This window comes from Saccopteryx leptura, chromosome 2 (assembly GCF_036850995.1).
Source record: "Saccopteryx leptura isolate mSacLep1 chromosome 2, mSacLep1_pri_phased_curated, whole genome shotgun sequence".
NCBI lineage: Eukaryota > Metazoa > Chordata > Mammalia > Chiroptera > Emballonuridae > Saccopteryx > Saccopteryx leptura.
The window spans coordinates 333707220-333731354 of record NC_089504.1 but is presented as its reverse complement, the minus strand read 5'-3'; the positions used below and the strand labels follow the sequence as shown (position 1 = coordinate 333731354).

General features: G+C 43.2%; 1 protein-coding gene and 1 non-coding gene across 2 annotated transcripts in view; both read left to right on the top strand.

Moving 5' to 3' along the window:
* The window catches only part of NXN (nucleoredoxin), a 173967-nt gene that overhangs the window by 57152 nt on the left and 92680 nt on the right, over positions 1–24135 (top strand). The window lies entirely within an intron of this gene.
* LOC136396141 (small nucleolar RNA SNORA27) lies at positions 437–563 on the top strand. The gene has a single exon (XR_010749556.1). It is a non-coding gene; the product is annotated as a small nucleolar RNA SNORA27 (small nucleolar RNA).

Genomic DNA, 24135 nt, shown 5'->3' with positions numbered 1-24135 from the left:
ATGCTTTATTCACTGAACCACCTGGCCAGAGCAACACATCAATAGTTTTAACAGTTGCTTGATAATCCATCAATCCTGACCCCTATATAAGGCCCTCTTTTTTGTACTGTAGGCACTTTCATTGTAACCTATATATTTATTTTATAACACTTATCAGGGTTTTTTTTAACATGTTTTGGGGAGTATTTGGTATCTGTCTCCTCATAAGAGTGTAACTCCACAAGGATGGGTACTGTGTGTGTTTAGCTCACTGTTTTATCCCCAGAACCTAACATTGCACCAGGCATGTTATAGGTCTGCAAACAAAAGGTGAATAAATGAGTGCATTGTTGGACATTTCATTTTCCAATATTTGGTCGAGATTATATGTAAACCTCATTTACTTATAGACAAAATGTTATTCAAATCCATAATTGTTTTCTTATTATAAATTTCCTACCCCCTTTTCACTTTGCCAGTAGGATTCACGTCTTTGTTGGTCATTCAAGTGAGGCAAAGGAAATATCCTTTTAAAACTCAAGCAAACTGGGTGTTTGTCTTGTGTCCTGTCAGAGGAAACAAACTGGAAAAAGAGAAAAAATGTCTGCAAGTCACATAGCTTTCGTGTTTCTAATTATTAAAGTATTCTATGCTCTGTGTGGAGTTTCAGAAAAACATAGAAAAGAATTAAAAAAAAAAAAGTAAAGATCATCCACAGTTCTTTTTCTGGGCTCTAGAATAGTTGAAATAGCATAATAATTTGCTCTTCCTTAGAGATTTGAAAAATTGCCTTTGACTCCATCTGAGCTCAGTGTCTTTTTGGGCAGGTGGTAATTTGATAAGAATGTATAATAGATATTCTGTGATTATTGTTATATTCAAATATTTTACTTCTTAAGTTATATCTTTGGCCTTTTATATATATTTTTTTCTCTCTAGAGCAGGCGTCCCCAAACTACGGCCCGTGGGCCGCAATGTGGCCCCCTGAGGCCATTTATCCAGCCCCCACTGCACTTCTGGAAGAGGCAACTCTTTCATTGGTGGTCAGTGAGAGAACCACTGTATTTGGCAGCCCTCCAATGGTCTGAGGGACAGTGAACTGACCCCCGGTGTAAAAAGTTTGGAGACCCCTGCTCTAGAGTATCCATTTATCCCAAATGAGCTTTTAATTGGTGGGATTCTGAGGACAGATTCTGTGAGCGTAGTTCCCAGCCTTAACCAGTCTGTGAAGAAGTAAGTTGCAGTCACTGGGTTAGACAGGCCTCCATTGATGAAGACATCCTGTTTCTGGGAGAGGGCAGCAGAGGGTGGGGGGGTATTACGCACAGGAACCTGGAATCACTTGGAAGGAGATGGAAAGTCAGTTTGTCATTCAAGGAGCGGTAGTGAGCTGCTGGCCAGCCTCACTGGCTGTGAGGGAGATAATTAGTGTGTCCTAGTTCTTGTGAGGATTAAGTGAAGTGGTGGATGTAAAAGGTTTAGTTCTCACTAAATGGCTGTTTTCATTTTTCTTCTGTGCTAGCCACCATCATAGCACCCGCTGAAGACATAAACTAGATGAATAAGACAAGGGCCCTGCCTCTGAGGCCCCATTGTGAGTAGGGAAGACAGAGGATAAACAGAGAAGACTCGTGGCTGGAGAAAGAACTAGCTGTGTCTGAGGAGGAAGCCTCACTGCTCATGAGACATTTGCAGCTGCCTGTGAAGGAGAGGCGATGGCAGTTGGCTGTAGGACGGGAAAGGCCAGAAAGGCCGTGTAGTTGGCCAAGGGGTCAGAGGATGGCATGTTCCGGGGCAGCAAGAGTACTAGTCATGGGTCGTAGCTGCGGTGATGCTGATGGCAGGCAGGGAAGGCAGGTTGGGGCTAGACTGTGAAGGCCGAAGGAACTTACACTCATTTCTGATGGCAGTTGGGAGCCACTGTGTGTTTTAAAGCAGAGAAATGGTGGCCTGATCTGTGGTGGCGCAACGGATAAAATGTTGACCTGGAAACGCTGAGGTCGCTGGTTCGAAACCCTGGGCTTGCCTGGTCAAGGCACTTATGGTCAAGGGAGTTGATGCTGCCTGCTCCTCCCTACCTTTCTTTCTCTTCTCTTCTCTTCTCTTCTCTTCTCTTCTCTTCTCTTCTCTTCTCTTCTCTTCTCCTCTCTCTCCTCTCTCTCTTTCTCTCACTCACTCTCAAAATGAATAATTTAAAAAAAAAGCAGAGAAATGGTGTGATCACAGTTATGGTTTAGGACTGAGGATGAGAGAGGGACTCATGGTTGGGGACTGTTAGTGGATGGTGTGGTTTAAAGGTGAGAAACAGAGGCGTCCTGGACTGATGAGATAAGGGTGGCTGGGAAGGTAAAACAGGAGAGATTTTGAGGAACTTGGGACCTGAGTGGACATCAGTGTTGAAGTGGGAAGAGGGAGGAGGTGAACAGAGCTCAGGCTTCAGCTCAGACTTCAGCTCAGGCCATTGGCAGCCACAGTCACCTGGGAAGATCTGAGAGGAGGCTCCCACTGGGCCTTCCCTCACTTTATCTCTCTAGCTCTGATCCCTAAATTTGAAGTCCCACACCCTTGAGCTAACTGGGTCTTTTGGAATGTACCCCTTAATTTTATTTGTGGCCCTTTCTCATTTATGACTTAAAGATTCTTACACTTGGAATCCATGTCCATGAATACAGGGTTAACCTACTTCTCTTTACCAGTAGGATCACAGATAGCCCCTCAAATGGGTATTGCTAGAAGTATGTCCTTTGAGCAGCTTACCAGGGGTTTGAAGCAGGGAACTGAGTTAAAGAAATGCAGAGGAAGAACAGGTTTGGGGAGAGCAGTAACCTCAGTTTAGACAAGCTGAATTTGAGATCCCCTTGGGGTAAGTAGGTGGAGACAGCAGGCAGATAGAGCCCAGAAGAATCTGGGTGAGGAATGAATGAGTAGTCATTAGCATACCAGGCATTGTCCACGTTGTGGGAGGAGATGAGCTTATCTTTGGGGGAGGAGGAGAAAGCCAAGGGTGAAACCTGCAGCCGAGCATTTAGGGGGCAGGCAGAGGGGCTGGTGCAAGAGACCAGGAAGGGCAAAACCCAGAAGCAGATATGCCAGGAGAGGTGACTGAAGAGTTTCACAGGAGAGATGAAGGGCAGAGGTTTTAGATGGCAGAGTGGAGCGAAAACTAGGCAATGAACTTGCTATTAGAAGTCATCTGTGAATTTGCTGAGAGGGAATTCTACAATTGCAAGGGCAGAAGCCTTTCTGTAGGAAGCCAGAGAGTGAACAGGGATAAGGAAGAGGCAGTGAATTAAAGAGCTTAGTGTGGAGCAAGAGAAAGAAAACGGTTCCTTGAGGCTAGACAGTTATTTTGGGGGGTGATTGAGATTTGATTCTGTAGGCTGAGGAGAAAGAGAGGGAGCAGTAAAATAGTCTTGCGTACATGCCAGTCACTGTTCTAGGTGCTTTATATCTGTGATCCCACTCAACCTTCACTACAAATCTGTGAAATAGATGCTCTTCTCTGTGGTCCACGCATGAGTGGCAGATTTGGGATAAAACAAGAGTGCAGGTAGAAGAGTGGGTGGTAGGAGGTGGGGTACCAGCTTCTGAGACTGGGGGAAAGAAGTGAGATGGGGAAAAGAGGGAGGAGAGGCTGAACAAGTGCTTACTGGATGCCTTCTGTTTTCTTCGTGAAGATGAAACGAGGTTGTTGAGAGTGAATGGCTGTTGGGGGAGGAGACCAGGTAAAGTTTTGAAACAACCGCTGTGGGCACCAGTAAGGGAACTGAAGAAATCCCTGAGAGGATTTTCTGGGCAGTGGAATTCTTGGCTGGCAAGGAACTGGAGAGTAGATTAGTAAGGCAGCATCAATCAAGAGTTAGTTGAGCCCTGGCTGGATGGCTCTGTTGGTTGGAGCATCGTCCCAATGTGCAAATGTTGTGGGTTTGATCCTAGGCACATACAGGAATGGATCGATGTTTCTGATGCTCTTAATCTCTAAAATTAAAAAAAAAAAAAAAAAAAAAAAAAACTAGCTGAGAAAGTAGTAGGTGCTGCCAATAAGAATATGATTGATTATGAGCCGGCCCCTGGGGCACAGGGAGAGCCTGGGAGGGTAGTGCAGATCTAGCAGGAGCTGGTGAGGGCTGGCCACTGGGGGAAGGTCCTGGGCACCGGGAGTGAGGATTTCGGAGGGATTGGGATAAGAGACTATGCCAAGGCCAGGCAGGCCAGGCATGCACCAAGGCCAAGGGGTTCATACAGGTGCTGCGTTGTGAAGGCAGATTCTAGTGAAGGGCCTGGGTATTTTTGGTGCACCTGGCTGAGCAGATAGCCATGTGGGCATCTTGGCTTTTATTCTTTTTAAATTTTTTTTGTGAGAATAGGGGAGATACAGAGACAGACTCCTGCATGTGTCTCAACCTGGTGCTGGCAACCCCTATCTGGGGCAATGCTCTGCCCATCTTGGGCCGCGCACAGCTGAGCTATCTATCAGGCAGAGGCTCCGTGAAGCCAGTCTCAGCGCCTGGGGCAAACATGGTTGAATTAATCGAGCCATGGCTGTGGGAGGGGAAGAGAGAGCGAGCAAAAGAGTGGGAGAATGGGAGGGGGAGAAGCAAATGGTCGCCTCTCCTGTGTGCCCTGACCGGGAATTGAACCTAGGACTTCCACATGCCAGGCTGACGCTCTACCGCTGAGGCAACTGGCCAAGAACTATCTTGGCTTCTTAGGCTGAATTTGAACAATCATAAGATGTTGTCAGATTCCCCAAAGACAAAGAAATGTCTGATTGGGAGAGATGAAGGGATAGAAAGCAGGATTTCTAAGTTTGCAGTTTTGAACATGGAGGTATTTGTGCGTTAAAGATGTAGGATGTTGCCCTGGCTGGATAGCTCGGTTGGTTAGACTGCAGGGGTAGTCAACCTTTTTATACCTACCGCCCACTTTTGTATCTCTGTTAGTAGTAAAATTTTCTAACCGCCTACCGGTTCCACAGTAATGGTGATTTATAAAGTAGGGAAGTAACTTTACTTAATAAAATTTATGAAAGAGTTACAGCAAGTTAAAGCATATAATAATAATTACTTACCAAGTACTTTATGTCGGATTTTCGCTAAGTTTGGCAGAATAAATCTTTATAAAACAACTTACTATAGTTAAATCTATCTTTTTATTTATACTTTGGTTGCTCCGTTACCGCCCACCATGAAAGCTGGAATGCCCACTAGTGGGTGGTAGGGACCAGGTTGACTACCACTGGGTTAGAGCATCATCCCGAAGCACAGAGGTTGCCGGTTCAGTCCCCAATCAGGGCATATACAGGAACAGTTTGATGTTCCTGTCTGTCTTTCCCTCTCTCTCTCTCTCTCCCCCCCTCCCTCTCCCTCACTCTCTTGCTGAAGTCAATAAAAGAAACTTTTTTAATTACAAAAAAAAATGTAGGATGTTGTCAGGTGAAGGTTCTTAGTTAGCATGGAGGAGGTTACAGAACTGGGTGGGCAACCTAGATGGTTGATGAGGATGCTAGCGGGAATTGAGGCATAGAGAAACAGAGGCACATTTTTTCCATGGCCTGGAGGTTAGTGAGTGTCAGTTTGTAGGATGAGCAGAGGGAAGTGCAGCCGGATGAGCTCACGCACCAGTGTGGTCTGCCAAGAGCGGACGGAGTGAATTTCCAGGTGTTTTCTATCAGGACTGCTTTGCATCTAGGTGGATTTTCTGGATTCCTTTCCAACATGATTTTTCCACTTGTTGCTTTTGCCTCCAGAGCTATGTACTACCTCATAAACGTTGATTGATGCCATTCTCTTTCTCATTTGAGGGCCAAATGAGATGAATGCTGGGATTTCAATGAGTGAGGCCCAAGGGGACACAGATTCTGTAACCCACAATAAAAGGAGAAATATAGAAAACGATCTGACTTCACAAAACTGGCTGCATGAATTTAAGTCCCTATCACGCTGAGATTATGGAGTTTTTTCATTGTTGTTACAATACATTTAATAGTTTCTTAGAACAAGCATTAGCGTACTACATTAACAGAGCCCTGTAACAAAGGCTGCTTAATTGGAATAATCATCTCAGAACCCTTTCTCACAAGGCTGTGCAAACTGGACTTGTTCTGTTACCTGAGTCCTTAAATTCACCAAGGGTTCAACCAAACCCTTTTTAAGTCAAGAAACTAAGACAGAAGGTGTTTAGAAGAGAATTGTTGACACAGTAGCTGAAATAAAGGCAGGAGTTATGGCTCCTTGAGTCCAGTTCACAAAGGAAATAAAAGGCTGTGACAGAACTCCCTGATGCATTTTGGGATCCTCCAGTTTCTTTTTAGATCCTCCTTCCCTATCCCTGCAAACCGAATGTTACAAAGGAAAACGACCTTAATCAAGACCAGATCCCGCTGGGCCCAGGGTCTGGGGCTCTGTTTATGGCACAAAGGATCAGGCCTAGCGTGGCCTCATCTGTTGTTCTGTGATTACAGATGGAAAGAGCTCTGTTGTCTTGGGAAAGATGATATGAATTTTCTGGGGGTTTTTTGTTTCTGATTTTGGTACTTCTGGTAGGATAATGTTATGTGTCTAAAGTTTTGTGTCTAAAGGATAATGTTATAGGTTATTGTGTCTAACCTATTGTTATAGGTTAATTGTTATAGGGGGAAACAACTGTGTAAGGCTTGTTCTCTGGTTTCCTGGCTGCGAGCACTTTGCAAGATTAGTGCGTGAGCATGTGACAGAAAGCCATGTGTGTGTCTCTGTGAAAAGCTACAGGTGCTTTCTCTCGGGGGCAATTTTCTCAGATGGCTCTCCTGCCACCGTGAGGTACGTTTCCCTGACTCCCTCAGCTGCCACTGTGAGGAGCTGCGTTCCTGATCCCTTGCCCTCCATTGCAAAAAGCAGGTTTCCTTTGTTTATTTGCTCTCCTGTCTCTGAGAGCCTCCAATAAACAGGAAATGGCCCAGTGCTTTCCGGCTCTGCAGTTCCTCTACCGTCTGCCCGAATCCAGTGTGCGCCTGCCTGGCCTTGGCCACCAGCATTACGTTATTTTCGGATTTAGACACAAAACTTTACTTTTAAAACTTTTTTCTTGTTAATTTTCATTTTTATTGATTTTACAGAAAGGAAAGGAGAGAGAGCAGGTGAGAGATAGGAACATCTGTTTCTATATGTGCCCTCACCAGGGATCGAACTGGCAACCTCTGTGCTTTGGGACGATGTTCTAACCAACTGAGCTATCCAGACAGGGGTTATTATCTATAAAACTGACTACAAAACCCGTTAGTTTTCTTTACTACCATGCTGTTTCCTTGGTTTAGGATGGTCTTCCTACCCCTTTCCACTCTCTCATCCTCTAAGATGAGGTTTAGCCATCACCTGCTCTGCAAAGCCTTCCTGGAGAGCATTAGCTGCTCCTTCCCATTGCTCCTGCGATGCACATAGGAGGTTGAATCAGGTAGGAACTTCCGCCTGGCGTAGGTAGTCTGAATTGGGCTGAGATGGTGAAGTGGGTCTGAGCCAAGTCCTTGAGGGGGAGTGGCCCACAGGCACCAGTGCTCAGTTCAAGGAGTCGGCATGAAATAAATGGGACGTGAAGACAAGGGTCAGGAAAGAGATGGCAGCATGGTCAGAGAGTGGGAGGAGGCTGAAAGGGAACCAGGAGGATCTGGGACAGTTGCCACAAATTACAAAGTGGTACCTGGCGCTTGGCTTTCAGCTCATGAGTAAAAGAGTTCCACACACAGAAAACGTCATCCCTTTGTTCACTTAAGAATAAGCAATCTCATCGCAGGCAAAGTCTATTTGATTTGTAACTCCAATGTGTGTAATGGAAAGGGACACCTAGTATGTATCTAATAAACCTGATTAATAAATGCAGATAAGACCTATTGAAAATATCTTCCTTAAACTTGGTTAAACAATTTCTGAGGAAGGGATCTAATCAACAGCATGGTGACTATAGTTAAAAATACTGTATTGAATACTTGAAATTTACAAAGAGTAATGTTAAGTGTTCTTGCCACATATACATAAAAAATGGTGTATGTCTAGCAAATCATCACATGTAACTTCAATTACATACAGTTAAGAAAGGGAGGAGGGGGAGGGAGGGAGAAAGGAAAGGAAGGAGGGAAGGAAGGAGGAAGGAAGGAAGTTCCTTAGGAAGAGGTTAAGATGGTTATTAAGAGAAGGCCCATTGGCTGCTGAAACTAATGAGCATAACTGTTCAGACGCTCAGTGCTTTGTGATTGTTGGACAACTCTGAGATCCCTGCTCCATCTTTTCTTCTCCTTCCCCCATTTGCCCATAACACGGACCTCTGAGCCACAGGATCCCTGGAATCCCCGACCACTTAGAACTCTGAACCTTGGATATTGACAGTCACTAATCCAGCTGGGGTGCAATTGCACGTTTCACCAAGAGAGACTGTCACTTAATTGTATCCTGAAATCTTAATTTTAAAGTTTGGAAATATCTCTATTTTTATTCCGTACTTTTTTTAGTTCAGAAAATTTGGAATTTAGTATATTAAGTTTACTTAGAACAAGGGATTTGACCTTTAATCGTTTCCAAAAGTGCCCTGTAAGGAAAAGCTATGTTTAAAATAATTTCATTTTCAGCAGGATGAAGTAGAAAAGAATAAAATGGATCCTGACCACAGGAACCTTGCGGTTTTTCCTATTTGATACTGGGCTCTCTGGAAGATGCAATTTTCCCCTTCCAGCTCTGTTGTCGACAGGCCAGGATTTCCAGCAAAGTGGCCCCAGTGTTTCACTGGAGGTTACTTTTCATTGGAAGCAATTCAAATAAAATCATCATTCCGTTTCTCCCCTTTCATTTGACATTTGACTAAAACAATGCTTTGGCAGCTAGACAGGAACTCTTAAGAGCTTCAGTATTTTTCTGCCAGTCTTTGCCTTTCAAGAAGTGCCTTTTCAAAATGTGATTTAAAACTGAGCATAGAAATAAAAACATAGGACTGATTGCTTAGAGGCCAAAACTCTAGTGACAAGGGGGAGAGACATGAGAGGGAAGTCTGGCAGTTCCAGCTTGGCCCCCTGTATGTGGTCACCCACGTCAGGGCTGTGCTTCCTGGTTTGTGGGAACTGTCACCCTTGTTGGGCCTGCTGTCGTGTCACTGCCAAGTTTCCAGTTCCAGGGCAGTCTTGTTATATTCTCTCCCTGTTCCTGCACCAAAGCTGATGAGCATTACACTATGTACTAATTAATTCTTATTTCTGTTCCTTTCTTAGAAACAACTTCTGGAGGTCATCCAGAATTTTACTTTTTCTATACTCTACAGGTTCTAATCATAATCCCATTTATTCTCAACTATAAAGTCATATTTCTCCAGTATAAGTTCCTTACTGCCACCTTTAGTATTTCTATTTAGTATTTCTATTCAGCCTGTTTTCTTTCTTTCCTACCTCTGTTCTTGGTTCCATGAATGTATCAGTTCCTCTGGGAAGTACTGATTCTCCGAATACGACTCAGGTAGGTCACTCGAGTTTTGGCCTCTGAGCAATCAGTGCTTAACAGTACTTTGTACTTTCCATATCATAATACTCTCTCTTCACTTGCACGTAGAGTTAATTATTTCACTGCTGTGAGTTCCTCTAGGGTTAGAAGCAAGTCTTTATTAATCATCTTTGTCTGCGTGGAGTCCAGTGCTGGCACAAGGTAGTATTTAATAACTAGTATATTTATTGAACTGTGTATTTTTCTGTCTCCTGGGAATTTTGCTTGCTACATCTATTACAAACTTGTGTATTTTTTTCAAACTTTCCTCTACTGTCTCATTGTCTAACTTTATCTTCAAAAATCTTCCTTCTCCCTTAATGAACCTGTATTTAAGCTCCTATCCCATCAATCTCCTTTTCATTTCCAGGCTTCTCTTTGGAAGAGTCCGCACTCACCATCTCCATAGTTTTCTCTGACTTCTAGTCTGGTTGGGCTTCTCCGACTTCTAGTCTGTGTTTTTCCTTAGCACTTGACACCTTCTCCCATGAAAAGGCTTGAAACAGGTTACTGAAATCATTGTTTTACATGTTTCAGCCTCTTGTTAGACTATGTACTTCTGTGGAAGGCAAGGAGTCCATATCTGTAGATCTCAACATGTGACTGGCACTAAAGAAACGTTTGTTAGACCCCCTACAAAGAATCTTTGTTTATTATTGTGGTGGCACGTTGATTGTTATTTTTTTTAGCTATCCCACTTACACAGACATTAATTTGTGCCATCATGTGTGGATTCCAAGAACAAACAGAATGCAGTTAAAATCTTCCCAGAATTTGAGAGGATACATCATTTTAATTAGAGTTAATGTCCTGCGGTAATGTGAGTGACTTGATGCCAGTGGAGGTGAAAAGAGAAATTATTTTTTAATGTTTTTTTTTCCTACTTCATTTTTCTGGTGGTTTCTTTCTTTCTTTCTTTCTTTCTTTCTTTCTTTCTTTCTTTCTTTCTTTCTTTCTTTCTTTCTTTCTTTTCTTCCTTTCTTTCTTTCTTTCTTTCTTTCTTTCTTTCTTTCTTTCTTTCTTTCTTTCTTTCCTTTCTTTCTTCTTTTTTTTTTTCTGGAAAGGAGAAGAAGAAGGAGGTACCAGGAGAGAAATAATTACCTGTGAGAACATCTGTCATTTGTTCGTTGCCTGGGGACTTAGTGGGTAGTTGCAGAACCTGCTTCACTTCTGTTTTATTTATTTAGGCAGGCAGGGGGTCATCTTGTGTTGGTCATGGTCTCTCTGGGAAATGGACCAAATTGCTTTTCTTTGCCTGTTGAACTGGTGGGTGTTGTGTTGAAGAGTCTCTGCTGTGGCAGGGCAAGGGCCAAAATCTTCATCTGTAATCACTTCTGTTTTGAAACAGCTCAGCCAAAGCCTCTTTTACTAGAAGCAAAGAGGGTTGCTGGCCTCTGGGAAACTGACAAACATATGGACGTTTCAGGTGAAATGAGAAAATGTGCCTTGCCAGAGGTCTGCGGATGCCATTCCCATGAGTCACCTCATCAGGTGCTGGCGGTAGTTTGGCTGAGACCTCTTTGCTCTTCTAAATTCTCACAAATTGGGGGGGAGCATTTTTGGTGACTGGTTGTTAATTTTTCTGTCTGACATCATCTTTTTGAAAGGAAGGTAACATATATGCGTGTTCAGAAAACTAAGCTAGATTTTGTTGATGAATATAAGGGATGACTCTAATAGAAAACTTCTTTGTGGTTCAAAATAACAAACTGGGTCAGATGACACACTAGAGATGGGAACTATTTCTAACACATACGACATAAAGAGCTCTTAAAATTAATTTGAGTAAAGAATTGAAACAGAAGAAGAAATATAAACGTGTATAAACGTGAAGAGATACCTGGTTTCACTTATAATGAAGAAGTGTAACTGATAAAATATGTCATTTTTAGGCTGGCAAGAAGGACATTTGATATGCTGCTGTGTTGGCAAGGGTATGGAGGAGCAGGCGCTCACACACAGAGGGAATGTAACACAGTTTCTTTGATAGTGTCACTCAAAATTAAAATGTATTAAAATATATATTTATATATAAAAGCTTCAACCTACAACTCAATTTTAGGAAGTTGGCCAACAGAATTAACAAATACAAGCAAACATCTGTACAAAGGTATTCATTATAGCAGTATTTGCAGTTAAAATGTGAAACAATCAAAGTGCCTATGAGGAGAAGACTGATTAAGGACATTATGATCTAGTCACACAATGGAGTACTGCTCAGTCATTGAAAAGATTTGTCTTGTGTGCTGAATATAATGAGCTTATTTTTAGCTTCTGTGTCCAGTATCAGTTTATTATCACTCAGCTCCAAATTCACCTTTCATTGTCTGGTCTGTGAAAATTGTTCTGTTCCCTTTGAATATTTTTCCTTTTCCAGCTGAGAGTTGATAAATTGATAACTGACCCAGAGTTTTAAAGGCAGGGTGGCAGGGAGACATGATATTTATGCTCATATAAATATGCACACTTATGAACATTTTATGGATAAATAAAGATACTGTCGAGGGGTGCAACCTCTCAAGGTGAGACTGAAATCTGGGGGGAAAGAGACTTGAAGTGTTTTTTTACCATGTGCATGTTTTGTTTTTGACTTAAACTATAAAACTTTGGTTAGGCATTAAAGAAAAAAATAAAAAGGCTTGCCTTAATGGAGAAACAGATTATTCCTAGCTGGAAATGTGAAGTATTCTAAAGATGTTGTTTAATGAAAATTAACTTACAGGCTTAATGCAGTCATGGTAAAGAAAAAAAAATCCCAGGGTGGAGGCAGGGCATGGTTTTTATCGTTAAGAATCCTAGAGTACAGTTTGGGAGACAGAAACATAGTGTTCACCAAAAATGCCTCAAACAGTTATAAAGCAGTATATCAAGTGCAAAGCAATAAAATTGAATACATATGTATTGTGGGAACTTGGAGTCCTTTGAGAGAATAGACAGAATGGAGTTAATCAGCAGTGGATACAAAAAAAAAAAAAAGATAAGCTATAACAAGAAGGAATCTCTTAAGGTCCATACTCTCTTCCCCAGAATGGGAACTGTCCTCCCAAAAGCTTCTTCCTCTAGGGAGGGAATTCTTTGTACAGTGTATTTTGTATTGAGAAGAGCTGTATAAGAGAGTCTATGGACTGTGTTGTGTCACAGTACTTGTTCTACTGCCGAAGAAAGTGGCCCAAATGCCTCTGCTTTTTCACTTTTGAGTTTGCAAATAACTGAAAACACAGTAATCAAGGACAGACGGGTTTGGGTTGACTGTAACAAGGAGTACAATTGCTTGAAGAATCTGGAAACAATACTGACCACATTTGTTGGCATTAATTCATCGAAGCAATAATGCCGTATATATAGAAAGTATGTTTTTTTTTTTAAAGTCATCAGTTCTGAGTATTTGTTGCAGTTGAACTCTAAGTTGGAACTGATGATAAATTCTTTAAGAAAAGAAACAAAGAGCAGACAGTATTATGCATTGGGAGCTTTAAGAAATTCCCATAGCATTTGGAAGACATTTTATCATCTTTCTATGCCAGTTATAAAGATTAAAATTTAAGTCATAGATTGTTTGATTTAGAAGGTGTGACATGTTGCTCCATGCTAGAACTGGATTGAACTTTTAGTAGAAAAAAACAATTGCTTGAAAAACAGTTGCTTTGGTAGGTCTTGGTGAACTCTTCACTATGAATGGGTGAAATTAAGTTTTAAGATTTTCTCCTGGCAAATAAATTACCTTTATGTTAGGAGTATTTCATGATAATTTTTAAATATTGATAATATCTGTAGTGGATGAAGTAGATATTAAAGGAGATCTCACTTGCTAACTTTTTAAAAGACATGTTATTTATTGCATAGCATGTCCCATTTGTATAGTTTCTAAGATAACATCATTCACAGTAGTTCCATAAGACGTGTTTCCTTTGGAACACAGGTTTATAAAACCTCCATTTTTCATCCCTTGCAGAACTCCAGCAGAAGTAAAGAAATGCTGTCTTTTGTGCATGGTCAAAGGTCGTCATGGTTTGGGTGGCTTTACTGTTTTTCCAATAACTGCAGGTCTGTCAAAATGTTTTACTGAGCTTTTATTCTGAAGGCACACCAGAAACTCCCAGGGAGGACAGTTCTGCAATGTTTGGGTTTATGAGCATTTTTTTTTTTTAAAGCAAGAGAGACACACAGGAAGGGAGAGAGATGAGAAGCATCAACTCATAGTTGTGGCACCTTAATTGTTCATTGATTGCTTTCTCATGTGTGCCTTGACCAGGGAGGGGGGCACTCCAGCAAAGCCAGTGACCCCTTGCTCAAGCCAGTGACCCTGGGTAATGTCCACAATCCCATGCTCAAGTTGGTGAGCCTGTGCTCAAGCTGATGACTTCGGGGGTTTTGAACCTGGGTCCTCAGCATCCCAGGCCAATGCTCTATCCACTATGCCACCGCCTGGTCAGGCTTTATGAGCATTTGTAACTTCAGATTTTGCCATGTTTTATTAGATTAAAGCTGAGAAAATCAAAGTGTGCTATTTTTTTTTAATCATTTAATCTGCAACTTAAAAGAAGGTATTGAGATAAGTTCTTTAGCTAATAGGACAGGTTACTGGCAGGTAGTATATTTATTAAAAGTGCTAGCCTTGCTTTCTGGGCTTTTAGAACACGAGGATTTCTTTTTAACAGCAAACGGTTTCATGGCCTCTCTCATAACAGTTGTACTTTTGAATTTTGGGTCTACAGTCAGTTTTGGGTGCTCATTTGGTTGCAAAGACCTTTGTAATGACCCTGAGGCCCTGTCCTAGACCAAAGGCTCATGTTGGGGAGCACTGCCATGCACTATTCCAATTTAATCATCCTGGCTTCAGTTCAGAGAGGTGGAACATGGTGTGGTTTTTTAAAAATTTATTTTAAATTTATTTTTTATTTTTTACAGAGACAGAGAGTGAGTCAGAGAGAGGGATAGACAGGGACAGACAGACAGGAACGGAGAGAGATGAGAAGCATCAATTATTAGTTTTTCATTGTGTGTTGCAACACCTTAGTTGTTCATTGATTGCTTTCTCATATGTACCTTGACCACAGGCCTTCAGCAGACCTGAGTAGCCCCTTGCTGGAGCCAGCAACCTTGGGTTCAAGCTGGTGGGCTTTTGCTCAAACCAGATGAGCCTGCACTCAAGCTGGCGACCTCGGGGTCTTGAACCTGGGTCCTTTGCATCCCAGTCCGACACTCTATCCACTGCACCACTGCCTGGTCAGGCGGAACATGGGTTTTTGAAACAGCCAAATTGGACTCCAAAGTAGAGAAATTCTGTCAGAATTGAAATCGTTCTTCCTTTGTAGTGCATTCCTACTCTGAGCATGCTCTGTGGACCTGCTCAATTAAGACACTAAAAGTTATGATTATATCTTATTTTGGAATGTTAACACATTTTATATTAATACCTGTAGGTACAAAAGCAGAAATGCTTTTGATTAGGGGCTATCGGTGTCTAGGGAGGGAAGCCGGGGGATAACCTGGGAGGTAGAACAGAGAAATCACTGAGCCTGTTGCCTCAGATGGTGCTGAGTCTACCACTGTTGAGGGCCGCTTTGATGTGCAGTTCAGCAATTATAAACAAAATAGATACTCAGCTGGTTTCTGGAGAGAACCTACCTTCAGTTTTTTCCTGCCACCCAGTATATTTTGTGTTTGTTTATGAAAGTGGAAGTGTCTAAAGACGTTCTTTATGGCAACTTAAGGATACTCCAGATCTTGCCCTGACTAGATAGCTCGGTTTGTTACAACATCATCCTGAAGTGCAGATGTTGCCAGTTTGATCCTTGATCAGGACAATCAGTCCCTCTCTCTCTCCACCTTTCCCTCCCTCGCCGAAATCAATTAATAATAAAAAAAAAATTAAAAACTGTATAGTTCTTTCAGATCTGATATCCATGTTTAAATGCCTCCCCCTCAGCCCCCAGAACACTACGATATTAATATCTCTGAGCAGTAGAACCTGGTGAACTGTGTGCATGTAGGATTTTCTAAAACTCATTTGGCTACTTCTGCCTGTTCCTCCCTGGACTTCATGAAATGCCTGGAAACATTGTGGGGAACATACTCTGGGAAAGGCTGGTCTTAGATATTATCTGGATTCCAGAAGAGCTGATGCACTATTGCTTAACTGTACAGTGAGGGTGCTGTCATCCATGGTCTTCCTGACTGCTCCCAGGGTTAGGTAGTGCTCTGTATCTCCAGGGTAAGCTGCAAACGCCAAGTGCCTCCCATGGCCTTTAGAAACAAGGATGTGTTCTCTCTCTACAGTTAGTTCTCAAAGACAAAAGCTTTCTTTGGTTTCTTTTTATATAACTCACTCTTCATAAAATCATTACTACTTGATCACTACTCAAGGCTTAAAGTTTGGTCTTCATTCTCCTAAGAGGTTGGGGTGGGGAAGGGCATCGGCAGTCTTTTGTTCAGCTATCAAGAAATATGGAGACAGCAGCTGTCTTCTCAGTCTTAAAATATTGATTGTTTCTAACCACCCAAATTCAAAGATAATTTGTGAAAACTCTTTAAAGAATTAGAAGGACTGGAGGAAAGGGAACAAGGGTAGGATAGGGGGATGGATGGGGTGAGCGGGTTGATGTTCTCCAGCTTTTGTTCAATAGTTCAGAACATTTGTTTTTTCTAATTCTCTTAGAGGCAAAGCTAGTTCCCTCTAGAATCTGCTGATCAATGATGTCTTCCCATTTTTAAAGCAGGGTCCTCATTTTAACAAAATATCTGTTTGACCAACAGTTTAAATATTGCTTGGAGCCTGACCAGTGGTGATTCAGTGGATAGAGACTTAACCTGGGACTCTGAGGTTCTATGTTTGAAACCCCAAGGTTGCCAGCTTGAGTGTGGGATCATTGAAATGATCCTTTGGTTGCTGTCTTGAGCCCTAAGGTCGCTGGCTTGAAACCCAACTTCACTGGCTTGAGCAAGGGGTTACTGACTCAGCTGGAGCCCCTGGTCAAGTCACCTATGGGAAGCCATCAATGAACAACTAAGGTGCCGCAGCTACGAGTTGATGCTTCTCATCTCTCTCCCTGTCTCTCTCTCCCTCTTTAAAATAAATAAATAAATAAATAAATAAATAAATATATATATATAGAGAGAGCGCTTCATATATATACATATATACATATATACATATATATGTGTGTGTCTATATATATATCAATCACTTGGAAATTGTGATGTGATCTTTCTTATGAAGTAGGTTTTAGCTTCTGATATGGTAGTAGAGTTAAGGAACTATGCATATGCATTCCTTACTGTTTAGTAGATGCCTCCAGGAAGGAAGGACAGCTGTGTGCAAAATGTTTACAGACTGCAGAGAAGAATGCTGCTGATCTACAAGCATGATCTGTTCTCTTACAGGAGCTGTTAGAACAATAATTTCCATTTGCATATCACTGTACAAAACATAAGACCACATTCAGTGAAGCTGATGTTAAGGTTAAAATTATTTGCCCAGAGCCATTTTGTAGTAAATGGGTAAGCGTGAACTTAAATTTCTTTTCTCGTTAAAAATCTTTTAAAACATAGTATGCATTCATTATTTACAGTCATTCATTTAAAAATACACAATTTATAAGTAACCCAGAACTCTGAACCTTTCTTAATTGTACCATGCCAATTCCTAGAGCTTCATGTGCCTACTGAGCACTTGAAATGTGGCTGGTCCAAGTTGAGATGTGCTCTCTTTAAAATGCATACTGGATTTCAATGACTCTGTATGAAAAAAAGAATATTCTATTTATAATCATTTATATTGATTATATGTTGAAATGATGATATTTTGGATATATTGAGTTAAATATACTAAGGTTGATTTCACCTATCTCTTACCTTTAGGAAATTTATTTATTTATTTTTTATTTTATTTTTTTTTTTTTACAGAGACAAAGAGAGAGTCAGAGAAAGGGATAGGTAGGGACAAACAGACAGGAACGTAGAGAGATGAGAAGCATCAATCATTAGTTTTTCGTTGTGACACCTTAGTTGTTCATTGATTGCTTTCTCATATGTGCCTTGACCGTGGGCTACAGCAGACCAAGTAACCCCTTGCTCGAGCCAGCGACCTTGGGTCCAAGCTGGTGAGCTTTGCTCAAACCAGATGAGCCCGCGCTCAAGCTGGCCACCTCGGGGTCTCGAACCTGGATCCTCGGCATCCTAGTCTGACTCTCTATCCACTGCGCCACGCCTGGTCAGGCAGGAAATTTAAAATTGCATGTGTGGCTCATATAATATTTCTGTTGGACAACAATGACTAGAACTATTTTTCATGGTTTGCAATAGCATAATTTGTTTCTTCCACAAATAATATACCTTTATATATATTTTTTCATTATTTTATTTTATTTATTCATTTTTAGAGAGGACAGAGAGAGGGAGAGAGAGAGATAGAGAGGGCGAGAGAGGAGAGAGACAGAGAGAGAGAGAAGGGGGAGGAGCTGGAAGCATCAACTCCCATATGTGCCTTGACCAGGCAAGTCCAGGGTTTTGAACCGGCGACCTCAGCATTTCCAGGTCGACGCTTTATCCACTGTGCCACCACAGGTCAGGCCAATATACCTTTATATTTTATAGCCATTCTGACATGTAATAGTGTCCCCCATTTTGGAGGAGGGCGTTTGACCTAAACTTCCCTTTCTGTTTCAAAGACTACTCTAAGAAGCTAGTAGTCAGAGAAGGGAAAGATTAGTGAAATTATATATACATAACAGCATTATAGAGAACAGGACAGCAAATCCTGGAGGGGAGGGGGTAAGGGGGGGCTAAGGGGAACACGGGGGAGTGGGGGAGATATATCCAGTGGGACACTTGAATCTATGTAAACACAATAAATTAAAGTCACAAATTTAAAAAAAGAAGCTAGTACAGCCTGATCAGGTGATGGCCCCATAGTGGATAGAGTGTTGTGCTGGGCTGCCCTGGGGCACTAAGGACCCAGGTTAGAAACCCTGATGTCACTGGCCTGAGTTCAGGCTCACCTTGAGCGCAGGCTCATTCAGCTTGAGCAGTTGCCAGCTGGGATCATAAACATTACTCCATAGTTGCTGGCTTGAAGCCTAAGGTCTCTGGCTTGAGCAAGGGGTCACAAACTGGCTTGGTTGGAGGCCCCCCCGCAAATCAAGGCACATATGAGAAAGCAATCAATGAACAACTAAGGCACCACAACTATTAGTTGATGCTTCTCATCTCTCCCCCTGTCTGTCTGTCCCTCTCTCTTTGCTTTAAAAAAAGAAAAGCTGGCCCTGGCCAGTTGGCTCAGTGGTAGAGCGTCGGCCTGGCGTGCAGAAGTCCCGGGTTCGATTCCCCACCAGGGCATACAGGAGAGGCGCCCATTTGCTTCTCCACCCCTCCCCCTCTCCTTCCTCTCTGTCTGTCTCTTCCCCTCCCGCAGCCAAGGCTCCATTGGAGCAAAAGATGGCCCGGGTGCTGGAGATGGCTCCATGGCCTCTGCCCCAGGCGCTAGAGTGGCTCTGGTCGCAACAGAGCAACGCCCCAGATGGGCAGAGCATCGCCCCCTGGTGGGCATGCCGGGTTGATCCCGGTTGAGCGCATGCAGGAGTCTGTCTGACTGCCTCCCCATTTCCAGTTTCAGAAAAATACCAAAAAACAAAAACAAAAAACAAAAAACAAAAAAAACCCCCAAAACAAACAAACAAAAAAAGCTAGTACATTATTTTATAATTTGAATGTAATATTTGTGATTTTAATGACACTGCCTTCCAAGAAAGGCTGGATCCATGGTACCGTGAGTATGAGAGTATGAGTCTGTGTGTAGCTCACACGTTCATTTGTGACCAGGAGACGGGAGAGGGGAGAGGAAGATGGGAAACAGATTCTCCAAGGGCTTTGCCAAACTGTGTAGGTCCCCACCCTTAAAGAGTCTGATTCTTGAAGGGTGGAGAGTAAAGATCGGATTCTACCACTACCTCCCCTTCCCCTTAAAGAAATAACCACGTGGGTGAGCCCCTGTTACTGATGGAAATGCATTGAGTCAGAGCAGGGGAAAAGGCTGAAAATCATCACACTGCAGAGAAATTCTTTATAGCCCTCAGCTAGTAGTAGAAAGGAAAGGTTGTTCTTTCATGAGCCTTTCGTATTTGTTGTACCCTTTCTTTTCACCCCTGTGGCTGTGGGACATTATTAAAGCTGAACCAGTTGTTAAGTGGATGGAAGGCAGAAGTTGCAGCTGCCCACAGGTGTCTCTCCTCTGATGGTCCCCGCACACAGCCTGCTCCACCAGCCCTTCTTCAGGCTCTGCGGGGCTTCCAGGATAGCCGTTAAGTCAGCAGATGTTGTTAGGCATGTACCGACAGAGTTTGGTCTAATTCAGTCTGATTATTAAAATTCTTGGCAGGAATTCTACATGAATCACCTCCAAAAAAATTTGCATTAAAGTTAATGCTACAAGTCTGACTTCAGTCCACAAAATGTAAAACTTGGAGTTCTAAGCCTGCAACTGTGGTCTTAACTCCTCCATGTCCACAGACTAGTGACTCTTTCTCACAAAGGCACACAGATTTTTATTAAGAACTTGTATGTGTGGTGGAAGGGGTGGGGGTGGCTTGCATGAGTCACTTCAGGAGGGAGTTATTCTGATCTTTGAATTAAGACAGATGTCAGGCCCTCTGGCTGTGGGTAGACAACCTGGGTTCAAATCCTGCCAAAGCACTTATGGCTTGTACGACTTCGGGCAGGTTCCTTACCCTCTCTGAACCTTAGTGTTCCATCCGAGAAATAGATACTAAGACCTCAGAGAGTTGTTGTGTGTACTGAATGAGCTAATGGCATACAAAACCTGTGGCAGAACGGAAGAGGTAAGCTCCTAATAACCGCTAGCTGCGTTTGTTGCTGCCACCACGATGATCACTCCTCGAGCTGAGCTAGTTTGGATGGCAGCTTGGGCATGTTAACACAATGGGGCACAAGCATATAGCAGTGCCCGTCTCTATGTCACTTCCCTTCACTTCCTCCCTCACTTCTTTGTAAGTAGTTTTGGAGGAAAGACTAGGCCTGGAAAGCCCATGGCATTGCCACTGAATGACACCTGACTTGAAATAGCCTTCTGTGCTCCCCTTTTGGGGGGTGGAGCAGGGTAAGAAGCCCAGTGGGGCAGCATCTTTTCTTGTCACTGCTGTCTCCCTAATCCACCTGCGCCTGCCTCAATACAGGTGTGCTCAGGGTCTTCACTGTGATTTTCCAGGTTCAGAAAAGACATCGCGGTGCCTTCAACATGAAGATTGTGGATGTCAGAGGTTAATACTGCGAGTTAAATTTTCTTTTCTATTACCTTTGCAGTTTCTAAGAATAGAGCTAACGTTGATTTATGTCTGGGATGGATGATATTTGTTCTTTGCACATGTGGGAGTAGTGAATAGTGAAGATCGGTGAGAGGTGGGTGGACAGCCGTAATACTTTCCCTTGGTTTCAGGTTCAATCTTGACTCACCAGCTGGAGCAGACACCCTGGGGGTATTTTGGGGAGATGACCTACCAGTTTTACTGTCCAGCTGACTGACAGATGGAACTGTATCAGGCTATGTTTAAACAAGTTGAGGGGAACTTTCATGATGAGTGTTTACAGGACAAATTCCAGTTGATTCCAATTTAGCTAACATTTATGGGGTGCCTGTAACTTGCCAGGCCTTGTGCTGGTTTCAACCAGTGAAGTGTCCTTTAATCCTATGAGTTCTCTGAGGTAGGATCCAGCGAGGAAGCTGAGGTCAAGGCATTAAGCACTCGTGTCACACTGAGTCTGGGCTGATCTGGGAGGTAAAACCGGGTCCCCTGTTTCTAGGGTGAGGTTCTTCCTTGGCATAAACTGCAGAAGGGAAAGGAGCTGACGGGGTAAGTGTCCACTTCTGTGTCGGGTGCTGCTATCCCATTTAATTTAGCTATCACTTCCCCTCTCCCCAAAGTCCCCAAATTTGGAGAGGCTGTGTGGGCACAAATCAGAATGTAGGTCTGTCATCTGGAAGTCTGCGCTTGTCCCTGAATCCACTCTGCACCTCAGAAGATGCTTGCCAGCCCAACAGACTAGATCATTTTTAACATCTGTGTAACATGGTCCTGAGCTTTTAAATATTACAACCCTTTCTTTCCTTGAGAAGAAGAAAGGCAGACATTTTTGGCCCCCTTCTTTGTAGGCGTTAGCTTTTGAGTGATTTTTTGGCCTTGCTGATAAAGTGCTAACGTTTAGGACCAGTCCCAGTGGTAAGAATGTGAAAAACTAATGTCATTCATTTTTCTTCTCCTTGTACTAGCAGATCCCTTTTGCCTGTAAATAAACTCACCACCTCCCCCTCCCCACCCTGGGAGGACCCTAAGTGCTAGCCACAATTTGCCAACAGCCTTCTGTGAGAAAAGAGCTTTCCCCCTGACATCTCTACCTGACGTGTGCCTGTCAGATTCTGTACGAGGCAGTGATACGTGGTGGGGAAGAGCTTGGGTTTTAGAGCCAGACGCCTGGTCCAGTTTACTGGCTTTGTGACTTGGGCAAGCCACTATTTCGGAGCCTCAGTTTCTTCAGCTATAAAATGCTTATTTCTCTTTATAAGCATTTTTGTAACATTTTAATGTTTAAAAGGATGGCTTAAGGAAAATAACAGAAACCGTCTGATTTTCTGTCTGTAAAAATGTATTCATTGGGAGGATCCTCCCTTTAGGAAGCTTACAGATTGCCAGGACAGAGCCCCTGTCCCTGAGTTTGTGACAGACAGCAGAAAATGTCAGTGCCTGGAGAGAGAGGAGGCAAGTGTCAGTTCATTTTGTTTTATTTTTTAAGGCTCAGTGCTAATCCTGTAGTTACAGCAGTGAACAAAGCAGACTTTGCCCCCCAGGGAGCTGAGTCTCCTGGGTGGGGAGGCCAGCTATATTTTCTTCATACCTGTTATTAATATCTGCCATTTTTTATTATTGTTTATTGCCGGCTCTATCACTGGAATGTAAGCCCATGAGAGCAGGAACCCAAAGTGTCTTATTCCTGTACCAGCACTTCAGTCCTCATTGAATTAATGGGCAGTTGAATTATTAAAGTAAGGCGACAGTTATGATGCTGTGACCTTAGGTGCTGAAGAAAAGCATGCGTAGGGCAGGCAGGGTGGGCACACAGGGGGAACACAGGGAGGGGGGGAGTGCCAGTCGTTTTCCAGAGGAGGTGGCATCCAAACTGGTTCCTGACAGCAGAGTAAGGACATTGTATTGAGTTAGGAGATTAAAAATGGGACCAAAAGTATTCCAGGCAGTGGAAAGTGAAGGGGAATTTGTTCCCAAAATTGCACAATGCACAGGACTACGAAAGTGATTCTCAACAGGGGTTAGTTTTGCCCCAAAGGGGATATTGTTACATCTAGAAGGAGTGCTCTGAACATCTGCAGTGCATTGGGCAGCCCCCCACCACAAAGAACCCTGAGCGAGGGGAGGAACCCTTGGGAGGCCAGGGGGAAAGGCCGAGGTAGGGCCTGAGGTAGGAACAAAGGTGAATAGCCACAGGAAAGATGGGCAGCAGTGGTGGGTAGTTACTTGAGAATTAAATATTGTTCAGTCAGCTCCATACATAGAGTACTTGTAGGTACACAATGTCAAGTCATCTGTAAATAATCCTGAACCAAGAATTCATTTAACACCAAGTTGAAGCACACACTGTATTGAAGAGTCTTTGCTGATCACCCTGGGACTGGGCATTATGAAGCTAATAGATTATGCTGTCTGTAATTTCTCCGTTTCCTTCCAATAATAGCAGGACATGCAGGATGTCAATGAGGCTGCTCAACATTATCCTTCTCTTATAAAATTTAAGTGATTGCTTTTCTACATCTGACTAATGGGATAAAAATGCACCCGGCCCTGGAAGGTCAGGACAAAATAGAGTTTCCCTTTTCCTTCTTCGCCACAGAACCCGTCTTGCTAATTGATTGTCCCCTAAGCCGTGTTGGGCAGACCCTGGTGGCTTTGTTTCCACTGTGCTACAGCACTGACTCACCCCGCTGCCTTTCCTGGGCTGGAGCTGGGGCCTTCGAGAGTGCAATGGCCCTACCTCCGCCTCCCTTTCCCAGAGGCTGAGCACTCACGGTCTCCAGTGAGCCTGGCTTGGGCTTGCCCAGAACCTGCCAGGAGCTGAGGTTGTTTTCTTTTTCCCACAGGAAATAATTTTCCTGGGCACGGCAGCCCTGGGTTGCCAATCCCTTGCTTTCACGAAACCTCACGCACGTGTGACAGTGGCACTATTGTTGGGCATACTGGAATTTCCATTACAGATCCTGTGTTTATCTATTGCAGTGATTTTTCTGAGAGGCATCATTTTAACAGTAAGACATAAAAAGGGACTGGTTTGAAAAAAAAAGGGAGAATGATCTCTGGGATATGAGGCAACTTGGAAATGGGGTGCATTGTTGAGTGGGCACGTGAGTGGTTGAGCCTTGGTCAGTTTTGGTGGCCAGGGCTGCTTGGTCCTTTGTATTGTGTCAGAGCTCTGGAGAGGTTGAAGTGTCTGTTAGAGGGTTTAAGGGACTTTTTTTTTTTTTTGTATTTTTCTGAAATTGGAAACGGGGAGGCAGTCAGACAGACTCCCGCATGCGCCCGACTGGGATCCACCCAGCACGCCCACCAGGGGGTGATGCTCTGCCCATCTGGGGCGTCGCTCTGTT